Below are 19574 nucleotides of genomic sequence, written 5' to 3' on the forward strand. Positions count from 1 at the left end.
CCATTTTCCATAGAAGTTTTTTGAATGATGAGTTGTTAGTAGGTGTTTCCCAGAGCTGAGATAGGCTAATGTTTATCAATGTATTTTTGAGGTAAGATAAGGCACGTGAATGAAACTCACTATTGTATGTCTAAACACAGGGAATGGTTGAGAGTTCCTGGTGCAGCTTTACGGACTTTATTACAGGTGATAATATATGCTCCTTGTATTTCCAGTATCTGGACAATGGCAGGGATAACACCTGAGATTGGATCCTGTACTTCTCCTTGAGAGCAAATCCCTTGCAGATGGTAACCTACAAGGATGTTATTGATCTGACACTCTGGGATAATGACTGCTTGATTGCCTTCTTGTAACTGAGATAATACCTTTGTCTCGATCCAGCTTTAGGAATGCCTGAATACTACAAAGCGTTTTTTCTGTTCTGCTGTAAATGGAAGGGTTTTGCTCTTTCTGTACTCACCCAGATACATGGAGTGTCCATAGACCAGTGACTTATTTCTCAGCTACATTAGATCGTGTACCTTTAGCGTTGCCCGGATGTCTTAAATCCATTGCTGCAACGGGTATCAGCACTGAAAGATGTTAAAGCATTGTCATGTGTCATCCATTTACTGTATATGTTCCACACTTATTTGAGCTTATGTTGACGGGAACCAAAATGCAAAATTAGACGAATAACAGGTTGACAAGATTTGAACAGATTTTGTTGGCAGCGGAAAATGTCCCCTTGAAGCTATGTTCTTTGTTCTGGAAGCAACAGATCCGGAACAAGCCAGTAGAATAAAACAGGTTGTGAAAAGAAGGAAGATTACAATGGGGTTTCAACTGACGGTAGAGCAGTGCTACCGGATTGTTTGTTGAGTCCAGTGGTGAGAAAGATTCATGGGGCAGCTCACATAGGGAGAGATGCAATGGTGAGTTATTCAGGCAGACTTGGTTCAACCAGAAAGTTCCATGTGATTGCTGACGCAGTGTGTCATCGGTGTGTCATGTGACAACAAATGAATGCTGGAAAGAAAACTGTGGTTGCTTTGAGTCACATTAGGAGGTCAGGGGTCCTTTCAACCGAATTCAGTTGGGCTTTATTGAAATGCCTTTGTGTAATGGATTGAGACACATCTTGGTTGTCTTTCCCATGCTTCGGAATTCCAACTGTATTGGAGTAGGATAGAGGAACTCCCTTTCACAGCTGTGTCCTGCCTTAAACATGGATCAGAGACTGCATTGTAGCTACATGCCAGAGGCGTTAGGAATGGTGAAACAGATAAATGGGACGCTAAAGAAAAGAATAGCAAAATTGTGAGCTTTGACATTTTTTAAATGGCCTGATGTGTTGCCCTTGGTTCTGATGAGTTTATGCAGCATTCCTGCTAGGAGAACTTGACTATCTCTGCATGATAAATACTGTGCTCAGATTTCAGGAAATTACACCTTGCGAGGGATTGCAATCGTACCTTGTCCTGGTCCGGAGCCCCTACTCCTGCATGTTGTTGACACGCTTCAGATTGGGCATCTTTTTTCGTATGGTCACTCTACCAACTAGTAATGATTGGTCTGCTGCCAAGTTAATTTGCCCCTGTGACTAGAGTTCATCCCAATCGAACATTCACTTTGCGTTATTTTGCAGATTTTACATGAATACCAGAAAGAAGTTTTTGTTACCAATCCGGGGGGATCCGTACATGTAGATCAGCATTCGTGAAACTTCTACAATTAGGAGATGAACATGTAATTTATGCTGTCTCATGTTTTTTAAAAGCTGTCATAAAAGTTAGAAGTTCCCTGTAACTGGCTCTGTTTGATAAAACACTATTAATGTAATTGTACTGTTTTTTAATACTTTTTAGAGGACCAAAGACGGTTTCTTTTTAGATATCAATCAAGCCTATTTTGTATAGTATAGACTGTACTTTATCTATTTTTTTTTTTTAAAATGTGTAAAAATGTGATTTTATGCTTTTATGATTTTAATTAAAAAATCGAATAAAGCTTGTTTGAAATTGAAATTGAAATTGAAATGCCTTTGTTTAATGGATTGAGACACATCTTGGTTGTTTTTACCATGCTTCGGAATTCCAACTGCATTGGAGTAGGATAGAGGAACTCACTTTCACAGCTGTGTCCTGCCTTAAACATGGATCAGAGATTGCATTGTAGCTACATGCCAGAGGCGTTAGGAATGGTGAAACAGATAAATGGGACGCTGCAGAAAAGAATAGCAAAAGTGTGAGCTTTGAAGTTTTTTAAATGGCCTGATGTGTTGCCCTTGGTTCTGATGAGTTTATGCAGCATTCCTGCTAGGAGAACTTGGCTATCTCTGCATGAGATCCTTATGGGGAGAGTGATGTACTTACATGCAGTGCTGTCCACAGCATTAATTACCATCACAGCTGATTTGGTCCTTGATTATTGAAAAGGATTGGCTGATGTGGTTTATTCTATGTCTCACCAGGTTGAAGATGCGACTGTACCGTCCTCGAAAGACCTCTGTCTCCCATGACTTAGGCCCCGGAGTCTCAATGCTGGTCTAAAACCACATAATAAAGAACTGTCTTGACTTATGGTGGAATGGTTGGTACCAGGTAATCTTGGTGATGAATACTGCTGTAAAGTGTGGAGGCCTGCCATACTGGATACATGCCTTGTACACTCGCTGAGTCTCAGGGCCCTCAAAAGATACAGCTCCTCTCCCAGAAGTAACTCCAGCCATGGTTGCAAGATCACCAGAGAGGACAAGCCAAGCTGTGAAGGTTCCTGAAAAGGCTGGGTAATCACCATGCCAAGCTGAGGGGCGTCAAGCTACAAAAGGCTCAGGCAGAGACTCTTCATGAGATGGTAACGTTGCAAGTGGTATGGAGTCAAACTCAGCAGAAGAGACTGGTGTTGAAATTTGTTGTGTATGGCCAAGGAACAAAGAGCTTGCAACGTAGTGTGGCCAATTAGACAGAAGGGACAAAATCTGAGACTTGCATCTGAGAAAGATCTTGCACCAATAATTGAATCATCTGAATCTGATCGGAGCAAGACAGAGCAAGTTCAAGGGAGCGTGAGGAGATCAAGGAGAGCATTAGTGCTGTGGCAGAGATACACCTCTCCTGAGTAGACCTATCTAGCTACAAATGCCGGGGAGAGTGAGGTCCGAGGCATTGACACTGATTATCGAGATTCAGCTCAGAGTTCCTGGAATAGAGGCTAATGCAATTTTATAATTGACTGTGCTTTATCCACAAGGTTAAGTGGATTACGAACTCTGATTCTGGAAGCCATCAAATTCCGGAGCTTTGGAAATCAGCCATCGCTTGAGAAAATCACAACATTCCAAGCCGAACTGTTACAGTGAGTCATCAACAAAATTGGCAATGATCTCATAAGGGCTGTAAACTGATTTTTGAACTGTATATAAAAACTCTTGCTTGAAAGAAGATAACCTAGACCCAAGTGAAAGAAAAATTAAAATAAGGATTTTCTTTAGGAAGAAAAAGAGGGCTTGAGTAATCTTCTAGGCTGTGTAAATATTGTGCCAAAGACTTTTAAATAATTTCCATGATCACAAAGAAGTAGTTCAAGGACTTTGGTTGTACAGAAATAAGAGGCAAAAGAAAGAGACATTGTGTTGATCCTCTTATAGCTCCAATCCGAGCCAATGTGAAAATGGAGTCTACAAATTCAAACCATAGGTACAAATGTATAATAGGCACACTTATTTTAGGTTTAATCTTAATGATAGCTGTAGTCATTGCTGAGTCCATTATAAATGCACATAAATATGGGGTTGGGGAGTGGGGGTACATTGGACATCCACACCTACCAGTACCCGACAAAAGAGGGTAAATTAGGATCTTACAGAGGTTTAATAAAGCAAACTAGTCACTTGCTACATGTAGATTTATCTAAGGGTGATTATATGCTGAATGCTTATGCAAAATTGTTGCATAAGTATGTGGACCATGGATGTAAGAGACAGTTATTTGCATATGCAATTGCCTGCTTCAGTTAAGGAGGGGATATAGTCTCACCACCTACCCTTGACGTATGGAATTCGCTGCAGTTTGCTTCTTAGCATGTTTCATGGAAAGGATCACTTTAAGTTAGTTAGTTAGTTAGTTAATAACTTTTTTTCGGCCGCGCAGGCCATAAAAGTACATTATTACAATCATAAAACCACAAAGAAAAGAATAAAAATTAGATAACGACAGACAATACAATCATATTTCTACATTTGTTACAGTATAACAATATTGGCTGGCCATTATCCTAAAATCTGGTAAAATACGACTGTACAATTCATTTAAGATTATTAATTAAAAACAATTGATGGATGGAGCCAATGTCATCACTGTATAAGCTTCCATAAATTTCAGAAAGCCCCTGCGCTACTGCCACATACCATTCAGGAAGCGCGAGACAGCAAAAACAATAGGGGGATGTGTATCGTGTTTTAATATCCTGTAGGCCTGAAGACCTTGCCCGAACCCCAGGTTTCTGCATATTGGAGCTAACCAATGTTTGCGTGGTACAGAATATGCAGGACAGAGGAAAAACACGTGAATTTCAGACTCTGCCTTATAATTGCACGCTGGACATTCTTCCTTATTTTCTTTGTCCCATTTACTAGTAAATTTCATAAATGGAAGTGTCCCCAATCTAAATTGAACATAGAGTTTCCTAGCCAGAGGAAGATAGATCATATCCAAGTACTCTTGTTTTCTATATTCGGCCTTTATTTGTAGGAACTCTAGTGTCAACCGGCCACCAGTGGACCTTTCATGGAGGATTGTCAAAATATGGTGCCTATAAAGCCGCACAAGATCTACCCTAGTTATTAATGGGCACAATAATTTAGCTGTTTTCCAGAGGTCCTGCCTTCCTATTTTGTTACTGAAGTCCCTTATGTGGTTGAGCCAAAAGATTCTCTTGTTAGTTAAACAATGCAGGACCTCTCCAAGTTCGGCTCTGTAGCAGGACAGCTCTGTTGTTGCCCAAAGCCTACGCCAGAATGTAATAAGCCTTAGGGCGATCTCCTCATCGATAGGTAGCAAGCCCAGATCCAAAAGCAGGGGGAGTAGGGGGGTACTAAAAGGGGGTCCCACTATTCATCTCATGAAATTGTGTTCTATTTTCATGAGGTTAGAGGGCCTGCAGTGTCCCCACAATTCAGCCCCATAAAGGGTAGTCTACTGTAAGTACTATTTCTCAAATTATGAGTTGGTGCTTTCAGAGGTTCTAGATACAAACATGTGAACAAAAATGGTTATTACAAGCAAGAAGAGAGGATGGGGAAAGTATTTTGTACCCACAGTCCAGTTAGATACAGCTAATGCACATAGACACAAGTTAATATGGCCGAGATACCCGCCACCCCCTCTCAACACAATCCCCAAGGATGGGAAACCGGAAACAGTTCTGAACTTTTGGAAGACGGGAGGGAGTGACCCTCCCGGCCGTATTTATTAAAATATGAAACAAAATTAAAACATTAAAATAACAGTTTCATATTATGTACAATTTCATTTCCACATTGCGATGTTTGGCTAACCTTAACATATTCACTAATACAAAGGTTCTCCTAGCCGAACTAACATCCTACAAAACATCTAACTTGAACTTTTGAAATTGTACATCCTAACGTTTAAGGGCCAACGGCAAGGTCGTAACCGGTGTCAAGATCCCTAACCAGAAATATCCCCCTCACTTGTGAGGGGCGACCGCACAGAGGTGTACCTCGAGTGCAACTACCAATTTCCCTTGACTTGACGGGGGCCCCAATAAACTCGACGCCACTTAAAGGTCGTCCGAGGACTCGTGTGAGGAATCTAGAAGGTAGCGTAGACCCCCCCCAAACCCCACACAATTTACCACATCTGCCGTCGCAGATGTCCTGGCCCCGAAAATTCTCCGGGAGGGGGCTGTAGCCCCCCTACCCAGGAAGGGGCCTTGACCGCCTTTCCTTTCCTTTCGGCGTCCCATCCTTAGAAGGGACCGCCTTCCCCGTTGAGGGGCCAATGGCCACCTCCTTCGAGCGCTCCCATCCGTAATGGGTGACGCCCACTCATAGGGATCTACCAATTAGTGCTCACCGATCATGACCTTACCGCCCGACCAAAATAAATACGACAGTTCTAAACTAAATGAATCTAAACTAAATGACAAAATTATTCAAAGACAGTTAAGCAACAATTTTATTAAAACATGCTACTGACCAACACTAGAGCCAGCTTACTTTATTTGCAAAACATACCACAAATTGACCATTTCTTTATTGCATATTCAAGGTTATCACGATAATAATCCGACCTGTAAATAAAAGAGTTACCACAACAAACTTTATTCAAAACCACTTGCTGTCTTCAAGGGCTGGTGGGTGGGTCAAAATTGGCTCTTCGTTCCGTCTCGAGCTCACGTGCAGCGAAGTGGTGCAGCTTCAGAGCAAAGGAACAAGAGGATGCTTCCCTGGCTTGTTGCTCCTTTTATCCGTCTTCAGGGCGGGCGTAAACCCGCCCCGGCCTGCCCCGAGGGCGTGGCCCGGCCGCGTCAGTGTCTAGGACAGCCCACTCCAGGGCGGGAAAAAGGCGTGCCCCGGCTACGCCGCTTCGGGCATACCAGCCGAGGCTCGCCTCCCGCCCAAGATGGCTTCCCGGGGGGATCGTGGTACTCCGCCATACGTTCGGGGGGACCGAATGGTCGCCCCTTTCCATATGGCCGAGATACCCGCCACCCCCTCTCAACACAATCCCCAAGGATGGGAAACCGAAAACAGTTCTGAACTTTTGGAAGACGGGAGGGAGTGACCCTCCCGGCCGTATTTATTAAAATATGAAACAAAATCAAAACATTAAAATAACAGTTTCATATTATGTACAATTTCATTTCCACATTGCGATGTTTGGCTAACCTTAACATATTCACTAATACAAAGGTTCTCCTAGCCGAACTAACATCCTACAAAACATCTAACTTGAACTTTTGAAATTGTACATCCTAACGTTTAAGGGCCAACGGCAAGGTCGTCACCGGTGTCAAGATCCCTAACCAGAAATATCCCCCTCACTTGTGAGGGGCGACCGCACAGAGGTGTACCTCGAGTGCAACTACCAATTTCCCTTGACTTGACGGGGGCCCCAATAAACTCGATGCCACTTAAAGGTCGTCCGAGGACTCGTGTGAGGAATCTAGAAGGTAGCGTAGACCCCCCCCCAAACCCCACACAATTTACCACATCTGCCGTCGCAGATGTCCTGGCCCCGGGAAATTCTCCGGGAGGGGGCTGTAGCCCCCCCTACCCAGGAAGGGGCCTTGACCGCCTTTCCTTTCCTTTCGGCGTCCCATCCTTAGAAGGGACCGCCTTCCCCGCTGAGGGGCCAATGGCCACCTCCTTCGAGCGCTCCCATCCGTAATGGGTGACGCCCACTCATAGGGATCTACCAATTAGTGCTCACCGATCATGACCTTACCGCCACAGGCCGGATAGTTGACCGGCTATCCGGACCCCCCACAACACTCCTACCTAAAGGTCATGTCTTAAAGTCTTTAGCCAAGCTATACAGTCTCCTATGAGTAACTCGTTCCCCACCCGGGACAAATGAACACCATCCCCCAAATACATACAGTCACCAGTAATACAACCATGCGAAATAGAATGCAGTGTATTGGAACGGAATAATCTACTCACTTTGTTATTAATTTTTCTCACCGAATGGTTTAAAGCAGAAACAGAAACAGCCCCCCGCCATACTTTACGTGGGATCATATGTGACCATGCAATCGTGCACCCTGGAACTCTCCTCGCCAACCAACTTACAATGGAAAGCATCGCCTCAAGAAGAAGTCGTCTACCAGTGGTGACCAAATCATTACCCCCAAGATGTACTATGACTATAGACGGCGGTGACCTCGTCCGCCCTAGCAAACCCTCAAAAAATGATTGAAACTGGTCAATACAGAGTCCGCCCCTTCCGTAGAAGGACACACTGTACCCGTATTCCCCAGCCACGTGATTCATGTCACCTGCCTTGAATACGTCCGCGGCTCGCCTCACGTATGAGTGGCCCACGACCCACACCTCCTTTTTCACAGCCGGTGAAGTATGACCGCTGGCCCGGTGTTGGGTCGACTGCATAGTCCGCCCCGCCTCGTAAGCTTGCGCAACTGAAACCAAACAAAACAAGAAGCGTGAGTACATCGTTACAGCTTCACAACATGTGCAACCGCACATACCTCTTATAACAATTAGAGGACCAACGCCCCACACGTTTAATTTGTTCAACATTCAGACCCCTGGCTGTAGCCTCTGTAGCAGCCCCTATCCAAAAGGAATGGGTCCCAAACTCGCTCGGGTTCAAACCCGCAGCCGTAATTGACATCGCAAGCACCCGCTGAAACTGAAACCTCGTCAGTGGGGTGGCGTCAGCGTGTCTCAACAAGGTCCCCCCCCATGATGCCACCCGCTGTGCTAAATACTCCTCTACACAACTCACCGGGCACATGGAGGACCCGGGGATCCTTCGTATCATTATGCAGTCCCCCATTGAACCCTGGTCAGTCTTGGACTTGACAAACGAGACAGTCATTGTCTCCCCCCTGACTTGGACATGCTCTCGGCACAGTCCCCCCCTGGTATCCTGCTTGTTCCTTGCCACTAATTCGCTTACCCGCATAGCCCCATGGAATGCTAGCACAAAAGCGGCTCGGAATAATACTGCTTCATACTGGGATGAACATGTTGCAGGAAGTACAGCTAACAACAAAGCCAACCTATCCAGACCTATCGGGCGCCTATCATCTACCCTGCAACCCTCAAGGCGTTGCCACCCACGTAGCGCTTTTTCCACAACGAAAGACGCTGTCGGGTCCTGGATCCCATGAGCCCTAGCCACGAAGAAAATGGCGGCCCGATGCCTCTGGGCCGTAGCCACTGATTTGCCTGCATGACGTAAAGACAGCAGGAATTTCACTACCAACTCCTCCTGGCCCCAAAGCTCCCCTCTAGCTGCCCCCAAAAAGGCCCAATAGGAACGGAACGCCCCTTCATATGCCTTCCTTGTCCTGGGTGCTAAACTCTCTCCCACGAGGTTCTGTAGTTCGGGGCACCGAGAGACCAGAGAGCTTCGGGAAAGGGTGCTGCCACCGGGTCCGCTGTGGGCAGAAAACCCCAGAAGGCCTGCATACGAAAACGAGAAAGCGCATCAGCCGCCTGGTTCATCACCCCCGGGACATGTCTTGCCTTAAATACTACATTCAATTGCATACATAATAACACAATTTCCTTGAGCAATCTCAGAATCCACTTGCATCGTGCTGCCTGGCTATTGATACACTCAACCACGGTCATGTTATCAGACCAGAATACCACAGAGTGATCTCTGAAACCCTCGGGCCAAGTTCTCAGGGCCACCAGAATGGGAAAAAGTTCAAGGAAAGCAATGTTACTTGTCAGACCACTCTCATGCCACCATGACGGCCATTTTTGTGCCGACCACTGAGTGCCGAATATGGCGCCAAAACCAATGCTCCCTGCTGAATCCGTCCACAGCCCCAGCTCCTCGGAGGACACGGCCGGTTTGTTCCAGACAATTCGGCCATTGAAATCCGCCAGAAATGCCAACCAAATGCGCATGTCCTGGCGAACCTCTGCCGAGAGCCTTGTGCGATGATGACCCTCCTTCAGGCCGACCATTGCTTGAGCGATCGAGCGAGAAAAGGGGCGGGCCATCGGTATAACTCTTAGGGCAAAATTCAACTGCCCCACCAATTGCTGTAGTTGATGCAGCCTAACCTTAGATTCACTTATACACATTTGCAGGGATGCCCTGAATCTTAACACTTTGTCCCCTGGTAGACGAAAACAACCTTCTTCCGAGTCGAGCTCGATCCCCAGAAACTCGAGGCAAGTCGAGGGACCCACTGTCTTACCTGGTGCCAATGGCACACCAAACTGATTCATCAAGACACAAAATTCGGTCAAAGCCTGTCCACATTCCGGATCCCCGGCTGCCCCCAGAAACAAAAAATCATCGAGATAATGCATAACATGTTGAAACCCCGTCTTCTTCGTGAAGACCCATTGCAAGAAACAACTGAACTTTTCAAAATAGGCACAAGATATAGAGCACCCCATTGGCATACACCTATCCATGTAATGGTGACCCTGGAACATGAAACCAAGAAGACGCTGGTCGTCTGGGTGTACCGGGAGCAACCGGAACGCTGACTCGATATCAGATTTAGCCATCAGCGCACCGGGCCCCAGGCGATTCAAAATGGCTACGGCCTCATCGAAGGATGCGTACCGCACCGAACACACTTCCGGGTCTATCGCATCGTTCACTGAAAGACCACGTGGGGCTGATAAGTTATTTGAATTTAAAAAAAAATTAGAATTTAAAAACATTTATATAGCGCACTTATACCATGCGGTTTCATGGCGGTTATGTATCAGCCGAAACTCCCCCGGGTCCTTCTTGGGGACCACCCCTAACGGGGAACAAACAAAGTTAGCCACTGGTGGCACATTAAATGGACCGGCGACTCGACCTCGAGCCACCTCCTTCCCGATCTTTTCTTGTACCACGGTCGTATGCTGTAAGACCGATATCTGGTTTTTACAAAGTGGCCTACCCTGAAACTCTCCCACTGGAATGCGGAAACCATATGAAAATCCATTACGCAACACCCCAGCGGAAGCGTGATCCGGGTATTCGCTGAGCCAGGGAATCATCGCCATGGTATCAATCGGGGTAGGTAAAGGCGCCCCTCGGACTATGTCAGACCTGTTTGGCGCCTCCTCTACCCCCGTTATCACCCGTTTTGGCTCTGCACATGGACTCAGGATGGGATGATTGCCCACACCCCCCACATTCGTGCCTAAATTTGCATGACCCCTGGGGCCTAGTACATTTCCCTCTGTTAAAGTTCCAACAAACCCCCCTTTTATTTGCGTTGCCGGCTGGCCTCGAGTGATTGTCGTTACTCGTAACTGATCGAAAGGGCGTCCCCGCATATTGACGGGAGGATTCACCAACGTTACTTCCTATCAATGGCACCTTCAACATACCAGAATCCTCCATTTTGGACCAGGACACAGAATCATAACAATCCCAGGTTAAGTTTTTATCATGCTCTTTCGCTTTTCTGAAAACATTGTCGTAACAAAACCAATGATTGCCCTCGTGAGATACAGAGTACCCCATGATCCGTGACTGATAAATCGGCAATTCGTGCAGCAATTCGGGCCTACGTTCACCCAAGATGGATGTAAAAACCCCCCATGCCTTGCCCCAATTACCAATGTTTTCATTTACCTTAAAGGCGGCCATTTTTGCGCGCCAAACACTTGGATGCATGAGCTCTTTCTGGCTCTTAACATGTTCCATTTCATAATGGTCGGTAAGCAACGAGAAGATGTTTATATATTCCCCTGCCCATATTTTTTCTTTAATAGCCAGAGGGACATGTTGACCCAATTTTTCCCGCCGAGAGGGTGCCGATTCATCCCTCGCAATCGGCAATGGCCGCTTACCTGAACCGGAAGCTGTATCTGCGACTGAAACTGATGGCGATGGTGCCGTCGTCGCTTCCCTCGTTTCCCGCAGCTGCCTCATCAACACCTGCGCGTCGTCAGCCGTGGCGCCCTTGCTACCTTCACCCAACCACGCTGCTAATTGAGCTGCCAGCTCGGGCGGCATATCTTCCCCGGACACGGGAGTGACCACTACGGGAATCGGGTTCCCTTCCTCTGGCCCAGGAGTGGGAGCTTCGAGTGGGGTACAGGGAACTGGGTTGTCTCCCCCAGGTACAGCCCTTCTGGGCCTCTTGCCTTTTCCTCATGGAGCTGCTCCTGCCAGGGGACGTTTCGGCCCCCCTTCCCCGTCTTTCTCCGCCATTCGCTTCTTTAAGTCGGTCACCTCCTTCATGAGAACACGCAGCATCTGGTCGGTAGTCATTCGCTTTCCCGCCTTCTTAGGCATTCTCACGACAGAGTATCTGAAAAACAAACGAGAAAATTACAACGCTCAAAATTGGCTCTTTGTTCCGTCTCGAGCTCACGTGCAGCGAGGTGGTGCAGCTTCAGAGCACAGGAACAAGAGGATGCTTCCTTGGCTTGTTGCTCCTTTTATCCGTCTTCAGGGCGGGCGTAAACCCGCCCCGGCCTGCCCCGAGGGCGTGGCCCGGCCGCGTCAGTGTCTAGGACAGCCCACTCCAAGGCGGGAAAAAGGCGCGCCCCGGCTACGCCGCTTCGGGCATACTAGCCGAGGCTCGCCTCCCGCCCAAGATGGCTTCCCGGGGGGATCGTGGTACTCCGCCATACATTCGGGGGGACCGAATGGTCGCCCCTTTCCACTTGTGCACTAACAGATATGGCGAAAAGTGTGTTGATCAAGTTGAAGATAAACATAGGGGACTAACGTTACGCTTAATAGTAGGAAGGAAACCTTTGAATGGGCTAAGGAAGAATTAGCTCACAAGGCTAAGGGAAGTTATAGTCCTATAGCTCTAGATTGGGAATAAAGAGGTAAGCTTTGCATTTAAGAAGTACGGACATTTTATGACACCATTATTATAGGACAGAGTGTATGCGAACACACATTTCAGATTGATGCTTCTTGAGAAATTCTTGCAGGATGCTGTTCAAGTGATGCCAAGTGTATACTTTGCATGTGGGAGAAATGCATATATTAGGCTTCAGAACAAATGGTATGGTACTTGCTATGTGGCTGTTGTGTTTCCAAAGATATACCATGAGGAGGATTTATAGTGTTTGGAAGGAAAGTTAGCTCACAGAGAAAAACCTGAAACACATGCTGGTGTAATACTGGAGGATATATTTGGAGCAATGGTACCTAGTTTTGAGTGATCTAGAATGACATCAAGAGTATGAGGTTATCGACAATTGTGGACAAGTTGTCATTAATACTGCTCAGTTGCTATTGCTTGCAGATAGAGAGATGGTTTCGATAAAAGCTATGGTGATGCTAAAACGTCTTGCTTTAGATGTTTTACAAGCAAAAGAGGGCAGAGATTGTGACATTTTGATGGTCCAACAGTGTTGCACCTATATACCAGATAATAGTAAGGACCTGAGGAAATATATAAGTAACATCACTGAGGTGCACCATGAGATACATGATCAGGCAACGGAGGGAATTTGGGATAAGTTTGGTAAAGGATTTAGAAAAGTTGGAAGTTGGTTTGCAAATATTGGAAAGGGAACTTATGGCTATATTTCAAAGCTGATAGTAATTGTTGTGGTTTGCGGTATCATCTTTTTGGGCATAGTGCGGGCATACAAATGGCACAAATGGAAACAATTAGAAAATTCCATCAGAGCGAGAGAGCAAGGAGAATGGAAAGACTGCAGGAACTTAATTAGGATAATCTTAAGCGTTTAGAAGAATTCCGACAGAGCTTATTAGCTATGACATCGGTTTAGGTCGGTCTGCTCTACGGGGAGAAAGAAAATGTTGCGATAACACAGGTCATCAGATGGGGGACTGATGTAGCGAAAAATCAAATTTTAATTGTAGTGGTGCACTATAATCACATGCGTAAACTGCATCTGCATATAATCTTTTGTTGTGTTAACCTAAGTGATCTTGTAATGTGATGTAATAATATGAATGTAACATATGTAGACCTAAACGCCAGGTATATGAGGAATTCGGTAGACACTGAAAAACAACCAGGAGAGAACACTAATCGATAGTACTTGTGTTGTGTCACTGACAATCGTTTTATAATTGAATGTGTTTTGTTAATTGTGTCATTTTATATGCAGATGCAATATTAGCTGCTCATACCTTAATTTCTATGTAACTTCGTAAAGGTCATGCTCATTTATCTTATGTTAGCTGAATATTGTACGCCTGAAATGTATTTCCCCTGGAGGCTCTCGCATTATAAAATAATAGTTAAATTCTCTGTGCATATTAGATTCTGTTCTTTCTCACATGGAATGGAATGGAATGAGGATTTGTAAAGCGCGATGGCTACCCAAAGGCGTCCCAGCGCTGTAGACAAACTGGTGGGTTGAACTGTAGGAGCGGGAGTGAGGGGAGCAGAGGGAAAGGTTAAGTGAAGGATTTATTAAAAAGCCAAGTTTTTAAGAGTTTTCGAAATGTGAGCAGGTTGGGTTCTGACCTGATTGCTAGGGGAAGAGTGTTCCAGATCCTGGCCAGGTTGTAGGAAAGCGAGCGACCTCCGCATCTGGCTCTTCTTATACGTGGTACGGAGGTTAGGTAGGAGGTCGCGGATCTGAGGGCCCGGGAAGGATGATAGGCTTCCACCAATCGTTGATTTATGGCGGGGCCTGTTCCCCAGTAGGAGCGGTGCGCGACGCACATGCTCTTGAATTCTATTCTAGTTTTCATTGGGAGCCAGTGAAGGTCCTTTAATCTGGCTTTGACTGAGGATCGGCGAGGAAGGTTCAAGAGGATTCTTGCCGCACAGTTTTGGATAACTTGCAGTTTGGACAGTGTGGACTGTGGGGCACCTAGGTATAGGGCGGTACCGCAGTCGAGGCGTGACAGGATTAGTTCTTGGACCATGATTCATCTAGAGTGAAACGGGAGGAGGGGGAGAATCTTGCGGAGCAACCTCATCAGCCCAAAGTAGATAGCAGCTAGTTTGGTGGCTTGGTAGTTGAAGGTGAGATTGTGGTCAAGCCAGATCCCAAGGCTCTTAATTTGATCCTTAGGTTGGGGGGGGCTACCTAAACAGAGGGTCCAGATGGTATCGATGGATTTAGAGATGGTATTTCCAAGGAGCATTACCTCTGTTTTGTCACCATTAAGTTTTAGACAGGAGATCGACATCCAGGACGCAACAGCTTTCAGGCAATTGTGTAGGCTGTGGTTGGAATTGAGAGGGGGGTCCAGTGCTACCACCAGCTGAGTGTCGTCCGCGTAGGTGACAATTTTCACCCCAAAAGGGTGGACGACATCAGATAGGGGGCTAAGGTAAACATTAAAAAGGGTAGGGCTCAGGGAGGAGCCCTGAGGCACTCCACAGTTAAGAGGTTTACTAGAGGAGGTGAACTCCCTTTCGAATACCTGGAAGGATCTGTCTGTGAGGAATGATTCAAGCCAGGTGAGCGCTATGCCTGACACTCCAATCCTACTAAGGCGATGGAGTAGGATGCTATGATTTACAGTGTCGAAGGCGGCACTTAGGTCAAGTAGGACGATGGCCGTGGAGCCGCCACCGTCCAGGATCCTTCTAGCCTCCTCCGTCACTGCAATCAGGGCAGTCTCAGTTCCGTGGCAGGGCCTAAAACCAGTCTGGGTGGGGTCCAGTATGTTGTTGGATTCTAGAAAGTCTGTCAGAGCGGAGTTGACATGTTTTTCCAGAATTTTACTGAGCCAGGGTAGAAGGGAGATGGGTCGGTAGTTGGAAGGGTTGGATTGGTCGAGGGTAGGTTTCTTTAATAGCGCTTTGACCATGGCTCTCTTCCATCGGGAGGGGACAAAACCCGTATCGAGGGAGGAATTGAGCAGATTTTGGATGATGGGTGAAATCTGGCTGGTAATTTGGGAGAGAACCCTATGTATGTTGCAGCTGGAAGAAGTGCCCTTGTTAGGTAGAATAATGTCTTTGTTGTACTTTCTCACCGGAGAGGGTCTTGGAATCAAGCTCATAATGCTAAGTTGTCATCTCATTGAAACTACCTTCGAGAATGTGGCCTGGTCAGATGGCATGACCTGAAATGCATTTTGGGAAGATACCTAAGATATTGGGAATATTGTAAGTAGGGAAAGAGTCCTACTTCTTCTCTGCCCCTTGGAGAGAGAGAATCTTAGAAGGAGCTCTGTCTCAGTATCTTTATGCTACATGGCCCAATAGAAGTGGAGAACTTCTAAGGAAGACTCCACATTCTTACACCTTAACTGATTCTACCCCACACATTTTTTAACTAGGATGTCACATTAGTGCTTGTGAAGGAACAGAGTAATGCTTTATTTCCACAAACCTTTGATGTAGGGGAACCTGGATACTTGTTCCCTAATCTTTTGTATCCTGATACTTAATCGTATAGTGTATGGTGCATCGCCTTAACTTTATTCGTAGATTTGGCTTTGTATAAGTCCTGATGTATTTCTACACCCTTTAAGGCTTTGACCCTGGACTACAAGGCCCTTCATGCTGTGGGAGCTATGTATCTCCAAAGGAGACTTGCCTTTTACCATCCGGCTCGCTCTCTAAGATCAGAATCTCTGTTTTTTATGGTGGTTCCGCGAGTAAAAAGAGCCCGCATTGGAGGCCGCTCCTTTGGGTTGCTGGTGCCACAGCTGTGGAACACTCTGCCGTTGACATTGCGCGGTGCCACTAATTTGCTTGCCTTTAGGAAGGGCCTTAAAACCTGGCTTTTTGCCCTTTAGGCCATCACCCCTCTGTTTTGTTTCTTTTATTCTGATTTTACATCACTGTGTTGTGTTATTCTGCTCTAGGTCTCAATAAAAGCGCCGGGACACTCTTTTTGAGTAGCCGTGCGCTATACAAAACCAAACATAACATAACATAACATAACATTTTAAGGTGTCTGCATATCCAGTTGTTTTTGGGTTTGTAATAAATTAACTAACTTTATTCAGTAGTCTGTGATTCTTAACTGCCCTAAAGAACCGCAATTGGATTGATTAACATTGTTAACAATTTCTTTCCCCCCTACGCTTTCATGCTGGGAAAAAGTACCATCAACTCGAGGTTCTAGAGCTGATCTAGAAAAATTTTGTCAAGCACCTTAGTGTAAACATGACACCATTGCACCCTTGAATCACCAGGCTGAGATTGGACACAAAGGTGCATATTATGATGGCGGGCGGATCGCCACCACCCGACCGGCGGTGGCGATCCACCCGCCATAGCTCACTGCCCGACTGCCGTTTACCCAAACCATATTGCCATGGCGGGGGGTACCGCGGCGGAGGCAAAGTCCGTCTGCTGCTTTTGTGCCAGGCCGGGTCGAAAAGGCCCACAATATGGTGGCGGTGCCTTGCAGGCACTGCCATCCATATTATGATGCCTGCGGTGGGTATGCCTTTCCATGGAGGACACTCTGCCATCGAAAGGCATACAGTAAATCACTTTGGGCGCCCGTTACGGGCCTCCGGGGGTTTGGCTGTACCTGAGGGGTACCTATGGTACCCCCTTCATTGCCACGCACAAGGTGGCAGGCACCGCACGGTGCATGCCACGTTGTGCATGACAATGCACTACATGCCACTTTAACATTGCGGCAGGTGCTGCTTACAGCACTGCCCGCCACAATGATAATAGGCCCTATGGGACCGTCGCACCTCTGGCGGTCGGTCTTCATTTCGTGTTACGGTGGCAGGTGGACAAAGTCCACCCGCCATTGTAATGGAGCTCCTAGTGTCTCCATGGAAACTACTGTACTGTCAGAAAGATGTTAAATATCTGGGACACATCATTGTGAAGGGAGCTAGGAAGGTGTCTCCAGAAAGAGTGGAAGCAATCTTACAGATAAATTCACCAAGAACTCAAAAGGAAGCCAGGATGTTTTTGGGAATGGTTGGCTACTGCAGATAGTGGATACCAAACATTTTCTTGACAGTCAAATCTCTACTGAGGTTGGCACACAAAGATCTGTCTGATCTGATTCCAGAGGAGAATAAATCTACAAAGGCATTCCTAGAGCGGAAAGAGAAATTGTGCAATGCCCCGGTGCTAGCGATGCCTGATTATACAAAAGAATTCATATTGTTTTGGAGTGAGAGAGATAGGTATGCTCTCTCAGTTCTGACATAGATGCATGGAGGTGTATGATAGCCCATTGCTTATTTTTCTGCTACCCATGACTCTGTGGCTGCTGGTCTTCTAATTTGCTTTAAAGTGGTAGCTACAGTAAGTACTAGTTTGGAAGAGAGTGAGAATGTAGTTATAAGGATATCCTTAAACTTTCATAGTACCACACTCTGTGACTCTATTACTTACAAGAACAAAGAACCAGTATTTGACCCACAGAAGATTGGCCAAATACGAGCAAACCATACTTTTTTCAGATAATATGGCCTTGAAAAGGTGTACTTCATCATTATTACCTGTAAATTACGATAATTGTTAAAAACTAGAACATGATTGCCTGGTTGTCAGAGAATTGCACCAAATGCCAAACTGTCATTAAGGATGAACCCTTGATTGAGCCCAATCAAGTATTGTTTGTGGATGGCTCATGTTTGGAAGAGTTGATGGCACACTAAGAGCAGCATATACCATGTGCATTACTAACAATGTTGTTGAGGCTTCATGGCTGCAGAAAGTTTCATCTGTCAAAGCTGCTGAATTCATTGCTCTCACAAGAGCTTGCAGATTAACTGCACACATGAGAGTCAACATATTCTCTAATAGCTAATACAGGTGTGGTATTGTCCATGGTTATGGCCAATTGTAGTGAGTCCCAGAGAGGGTTTCTTACTTCCTTGGGTACCCCAAACAAGAACAAACTGATGGCAAGGACCTGTTGGAAGCTCTTCAGCTACCCAACGAATCTGCTGTGGTAAAATGCTGGGCTCAGCAAAGTGGAAGTGGATATGTTGCCATGCACAACCGATATGCTGACTAAGTTGCTAGATATTGTGCTTTGCTAGTCTGTACATTTAATGGGAGTTTCACATGTGAATCCGAGGATGGATTCTTTTTCACAATTGATAAAAGTCACTAACACATGGAATAAACTGAAATGTTTGCAAGAAAATGTGTCAGATGCAGAAGGAAGCAGTTGGATAAAAGAAGGATGCGAGAAAAAAGCAAAGGACATTTCGATGTCAGCTGATGGGAGACCAGCATTGCCAGACAGCTTGTTGTATCCAATGATACAATATTCCCATGAATATATACACTTGGGAAGGTATACAATGGTGAGACTTTTCAAGCAGAGTTGGTACCCCAGATTTTAAATTAATTGAATGCAGGCAAGAGAATATATTTCACACTAACACACATAGGGAGATCAGGTGGTCTGTTCAACAAGGTCCAGATGGAGTTTCTCGAGATGCCTGTAATAACGAGGGGAGATATATTCTAGTGATTGTGTGCATCTTCTTAAGGTGGGTGGAAGCTTACCCAACTAGAATGAATAACAGTTTAACTGTAGCAAACCTGTTATCATGTAAATGTATACCCAAGTTCAGCATGCTGATTTCTCATGAATCAGGTAGAGGAGCTCTCTTCAACAAGAAAGTGATCAAGATGATATGTACAACCTTGCAGATTGAACAAAGACTACAATACAGTTGCAGACCAGAGGGCTCTGGTATAGTTTAAAAAATGAATGGTACCATCAAATGTCGATTGGCAAAAGTTTGTACTTCAACTTCCCTGAAGTGGCCAGATGCTTTACCCTAGGTTTTGATGAACATTCTAAGTATTCCTGACAGGAAGACGGGGATATAATCCTATGAAATATTGATGGGCAGGGCCATTCCTGCAAAAGCCCTTTTGAATATCACAGATAATATAATATTTGATTATTGCAAAGGATTGGATGATGTGGTTCGTTCTGATTCTCACCAGGTTTCAGCTGCAACACAAGATCTACATCAAGAACAGTGCCACAACCT

Source organism: Lissotriton vulgaris, chromosome 1_1, assembly GCF_964263255.1.
Source record: "Lissotriton vulgaris chromosome 1_1, aLisVul1.2, whole genome shotgun sequence".
NCBI lineage: Eukaryota > Metazoa > Chordata > Amphibia > Caudata > Salamandridae > Lissotriton > Lissotriton vulgaris.